Raw genomic sequence first — 6,184 nt, 5'->3', positions numbered from 1 at the left:
ATTCTCCGAGAGCTAACTATGTTTGGATTGGGAAATTGGAAGTTAATAAAAATATGTTATAGCTCTCCATTTCTCTTTCATTTTCTTTTAACTACCAAATCAGAGAAGATAATTCCTTTCTTTTTCCTCGTTAAAATCTAATCAAGGGAAAAAGAAAAAATAAAAACTCCCTCTCATTGCTTTTCCTTTCCTTTCCTTCCCTGTTTTTTTTAAGTCTAAAATTCATTAAATTCCCTTAAAGCCTATATAAATTACAACACTTGGTCCCTTAGGTTCTAAAAATCTCATTTCAGTAGTTTTCTAGATTAAGTTCAATTTTGCAAAATCACATTTTCTAAATCTCAATTTTCTCTTTGAAAATTTGTTGCATTTGCACAAATTTCTAGTTTTTCATTTTTATAAAGTAATTTTTTTTTTTTTAAGAAACTAAAACAATTTTCAACAACTAAACAACCTTAGTTCAAATTACAAATTTAAAATATAATAATAAATTTTAATTTTTTTAATAAACAATTCCTTCGTTTCTCACCAAGAACTGCCAAACATAATATTTGAGATTCTTAAATCAATCTCAAGTATTTGTAATATGGTCCTCAGTGGTGTGCAATTATTTTCAATTTTATAGGATCCTTGCTCTTCAACATCTAATGCCAATGAGGCATCAATATCTTATATAATGCCAATGATATTCATACACAAGGTAACACGAACACATCGGATAAGGGAAGAAGGTGTCTATGCTGTCTCAGCCACAAACGTGGCAGCACAGCTCTAAGCATGAAGCATGTTTTACACGTAATTTTATTAAAACAATTCTAAAAAAATATTTATGAACATGCATGTCTAATACTCCAAATAAGTGAGTCGAACATTTATGAACACAACTTAGGATGTTTTTTAAAAAAAATACAAAAAAATTGAGATAATTTTTGAAAACAACAATTAGGTTTCCAAATCTAAATTCAATTTCTCACTTCTCAACAGCCGTGTAAAGGAATTTCTCATTTCATTTCTAATTTCTAAATAGTTCGTGAACAATCAACAATCGCTAGTCAGTCACTACTCCCTCCTTGTCTTTTCTGGACGATTGTGCCAAACATCAAAGGCATTTTAATAGAATCAACAAATACCCTTTGACTGTAGCTGTGTGGGGGAAGAAAAAACCAAATGATTTATAATAATGAAACTAACCTAGTTACATTTTAATAGAATTGTATCTTGTTTTTCACACAGAGAAATGAAGTTTGTGCTAAGCACATCACATATTTCTAATGCAAATTCAATAGTGTGGACTAAAGGTTCATCTTGGATGTTAATTAACCATCCAAATAGAAGACAGTTGCAAACTCTCATTAAACCGAAAACACAAACAAATAAATGAAAAGAGCCAAAGGTTCTATTGAAATCAATACCTAAATCTACAAGTAATTTATCTTCTAATATAAAATGCAAACAACAACATCCATAAGATTGCTCTATGTTGTAATGACGAAAAGGCTGCTCTATGTTATAACCAAAATGGAGTTCGACTTGTACAAACAGTCTCTTTCCATAGCAAAGGGTAAATTGAAGCCTCTATTCCAAATACTACTGCCTCTAAGATTAAATGACAAAAAATGAATCAAAACAAGATACAAATCATGCAAATCAACAACAAAATATTTTATTTCAGTTCACATACAAAAAAGTTTTTGTTGCTGCCATCTTTAGAGTTTGACAATATATCAAAGCCAACTAAACATAAAAAACACAAAATACATACATTCATTGACATATCAAAGCCAACTAAACATATCCAACAAAATACATACATTGACATATATTGTTTCCTGTTTCTACAATTGTTCAGTGAGGCATATCTTGGAAGGTGAGACGATTAACGATTTCACAAACTGCTCATTCAAATTAATTTAAAATAATTTCACATCTGAAAATGGTTGAAGAGCAATGTTATTAGCTAAGTGGACATTTACTGATTTACAGAATATAAAATATATACAACTAGAAAGTAGAAAACATATATACTTACAAATGCACGAGATCTTCAAAATCAAGAATCTAAATTTCCATATTGGACGTTGAGCTGCTACTGTTTATGATAACCTTTGACAATTCTAAAATCAATATGCAAAATAAATTAATTAATATCAAAGTAACATGTATTAAACTAACTCTTGAGTAAATTTAAAAAAGAGTAAAATTGAGTTTACCTTCTTCAAGTTGTTCAACATGTTCCAAATCTTCTTCAACACTTATTGGAGTGGTAGATGATCGAAGCTAATCTTGCGTACAAATCAACATTTTAACCACTTTAAGAGATAGAGAGCTCCTAAATGGATCAAGTACTCAACCCCCAGTGCTGAATGTAGACTCAGACGCAACAGTAGAAACTAGAATTGCCAATACATCTCGAGCCATCGAAAATAAAATAAGAAATCTATGACAATTTGTTTTCCACCATTTTAAAATGTTGAATTCTTTAGCTGGAGGCTCACACACTTCACTAAAATACTTATTCAATTCCGAAGGAACAATTGTAGGTCCACTACCATCGCCACACTTATGTTTTTTAAGCGAGAAAAAAATGGGTTTTCAGAGTCATCCTCGTCATCCGCTACAACAGTTGGAATAGACACTTCAGATGGCTCTCTAGCATCACCTCAAGGTCCCAACTTTTTTTATATTCCTCATATAAAGCATGTAGGGAATTTTTTAATAACAAAACTATGTCAACTCCTCTCTCACCTTGATACATCTCTTTCAATACATATTCCATATATTCTAACTTGTACCTCGGATCATGCACCATAACAATATAAATTAAGTGATTTGTTTTGTGCGGATTCCCCCAATATTTATCAAATTTTTCTTTCATTTTTATTATCATTTCTACCATTTCAAAATCGTCACTCTCCAACCACCCCTGTAAGAGACAATGCATCTTACCAAGCTCATGAAATAATATGTTTGAGGTGACATATGATAAATCCGATACTCGCAAAGTTAGCTCATAAAAATGTTTCAACACTTTGACAAAAAAGTCTAACCTTATTCCAATCCTCTAGCTTCGGTCTTCCATCTATAGTAATAACTTAGTTCAAATTAGTATTTCAATTACTTGTATTAAGATCAAGTTTAAAACAAGGATCTTATTCATCAAATCTCTCAAAAGCCCTCTCAAACTTTTGAGTGGTCTCTAACATCAAGTAGGTCAAGTTTCATCAAGTTGTAATGTCCAACAATAACAAACCCTTACATTCAATTTTTTCCATTTCAACATATTGTTTGAATTTTCTCAATCTTGTTGGGGATTGTCTAACATATCTCACTGCATCCCTAACTCTTGTTACCAATTCATTTTGGTCTTTCAATCCATTTTGTATAACTAGATTTATAATGTGAGCCACACACCTCATATGTAAATATTGCCCATTCATAATGTTAGTATCCCATTTTGCCATTTTTTTTCGTGAAATTAGCCACAGCAACATCATTTCAACTAATATTATCCATTGTCAAAATAAAAACTCTATCAAGTTCCCATCCCATGAGACATTTCTCAATTGTCATACCAATGACACTACCCTTATGACTAGATATTGGACAAAAGTTTAAGATTTTTTTCTTCAAAATCCAAGTATTGTCAATATAATGCACTGTCAAGCACATATAATTCATCCTTTGAATTGAAGTCCAAATGTCAGTGGTTAAGCAAACTCTTTGACAAGAATTTTTTAACTCATTTATCATGCTCAACCTCTCTTCATTGAATAACTCAAAACAATCACGTGCCATAGTTCAATGTGAAGGTTACCAAAATTTTGGCCAAATAACAATCACAAAGTGTCTAAACCCCTCACGTTCAACAAACTTGAAAGGTAGGTCATCTATCATCAGCATACGACCTAAAGCCTTTCTTGCGAGCACTTGATGAAATTTCCAATTAACCACTATAGCAACATTATTACCACCCTCTTTCTCACCTCTCTGTTGCAGTTGATTAAAAATGTAATTCCATCTGATGAGATTTTACAACATGAGAGTGTTTCTTATAAGTTCCCATATGATTCCTTAAAGCTGTAGTCCCATTTTTTTTTTTATCATAGTGGAACTCCCTAGAACAATAGTTATATTTCCCTTTAATCTCACCCTTTGAATTTGTAAACTTGGTAAAATGATCCCAAACCTTTGACCTAGCTTTTATTGGTTTTCTCTTGGCCTTCCCAAGTGATATTGCACCTCTATCATTTTCTAGTTGGCTATGTTGGGTTGGTGCTATTAATGCAGGCCTTGAACTATCATCCACACTAGGGATATTCGTGGTATGAGTCATGTTTTCTTTTCTTGCCATCTAAAATTATATTATTAATACAATTGACAATTGTAATTTTAATTTAAATGTTTTTAAAGACTAAAGACTATAGTTGGAAAGGGCATCTATGTACATAAATTAGAAAACCCAACACATGAAAACAATGATCAATTACAAAAATACCATATAATATAGCAATAACAGTATGACTTAACGTGCATTGCAAGAGGAGAATGTTGAGGCTATCATTTAGAATCAAGTACCAGTGTAATAACACTTATACTCCTTGTTACACTACAATAATATTATCAAAATTAGTCTCTTTTAAATAATAGTAATGTTGTCATTATTATTATTTGAATGGCCTTGGAAGGATAACCTTAATGGGGTTTAAATAATACCACCACTAGTATCCATAGAAACCTATGTTCATAAGCATTGTTTTGTGCAACTGTGCAAGCATAACGGTTGATTATAAATGAAGTCAGGAGCTAAATCCTAGTTTGGAAACAAAGAACAAATTAGGAATGCAGACTTTTTTCATCAATAATGAACCTCAAGAGAACACAAAACAAAATAAAGAAATAAACCTTTAATTCTACCCAATCAAACACAAAAATTCCACAACTACAGGCTACAACACATTTTCATCGTTTAGTCAGCATAAATGGCTCGCAACAGTGTACACAAAGTTGAGTAGCATATCAAAACCAAAACAGAAAACACAAGACCAAAATAAATCAAAAAATACCTAGGAGTGGACAAACGATAGTCGAAAGGCGAACAAATGATGGACAAATAGCAGACGGTCGGTGCTAATATCTGCATAACAAAAAACAAAGTTAAATATCGAAGAGAGAGAGAGAGAGAGAGTAAGACGCAATGAGACTCACCTATGTGACTATGTCGATGTCTAACAGCAAAGGGAAAGGCGACGGACGACGGAGGCAACAAAGGAACCGAGGACGACGGACAACAGCAACAACGACAGTCAGGGTTTAGAAAGGGGTTACTAGGTCAGGATTTCGCTCTCTCTCTCTGAACTTGGGAAGTCTCTCGAATGAATGGCAATGGCGCACGCAAACAGAACTAAGGCTGGGGTATACAGTATACAGGTTCTAAACACAAAATGACGTCGTTTTAAGAAACACAATTGAACTAAACTTCTTCGGGTAATCAGTCAAAACTAATTGAACTGAACTCCTACCAACTCTCTAACCGAACCGCTAACCGATAAGCTAAATAATCGAACCAAATCGGCCGGTTCGATTTGGTGGGTTCGGTTTAATCAAAAAAATGCATAAGCCTATGTATGCTATATTTCGAAATATCTATGTAGTGCACATGTTTCGAAATAAAGCCTTAGCTTATGTTTCGAAACATCCATGCTATGTTTCGAAATCTCTATTAGTTCTGACAACAAGAGCAATCAAAAATGGAAATGCATTTTTTTGTTTAAATTATGTCTAAAAGATTCTCAAATTTTTAAATTCCATCTTCTAAGAAAGCAAATTCAAATTTGAATTTGAGATCTTTAAAATATTCTTAGTGGACGAGATTTTGTCTACCACTAAATATTGTCTCAATGCAAGTCTAGTTGTAAAGGTTGAATGTTTCGAAACATGGAGTATATGTTTCGAAATCTTAGTGTAAATTTAGGATGTTTCGAAACCCATGAGCTATGTTTCGAAACATGGATTTAAATCTTGTTTATAACGGCTAGAAATGGTCAAATTTCTATGCCTTTATATAAATAACAGGTGTTTGAAGACAACACAATATATAGAAGCACAAGTGGTGGACAAAAGAAGTTTTTGAGCTCTCAAAAAGATTCATATACATTTCTTGTTGTGCATTGAATGTGTAAAGGAG

This window comes from Diospyros lotus, chromosome 14 (genome assembly GCF_014633365.1).
Source record: "Diospyros lotus cultivar Yz01 chromosome 14, ASM1463336v1, whole genome shotgun sequence".
Taxonomy (NCBI): Eukaryota; Viridiplantae; Streptophyta; class Magnoliopsida; order Ericales; family Ebenaceae; genus Diospyros; species Diospyros lotus.
This window is presented reverse-complemented; position numbering follows the sequence as displayed.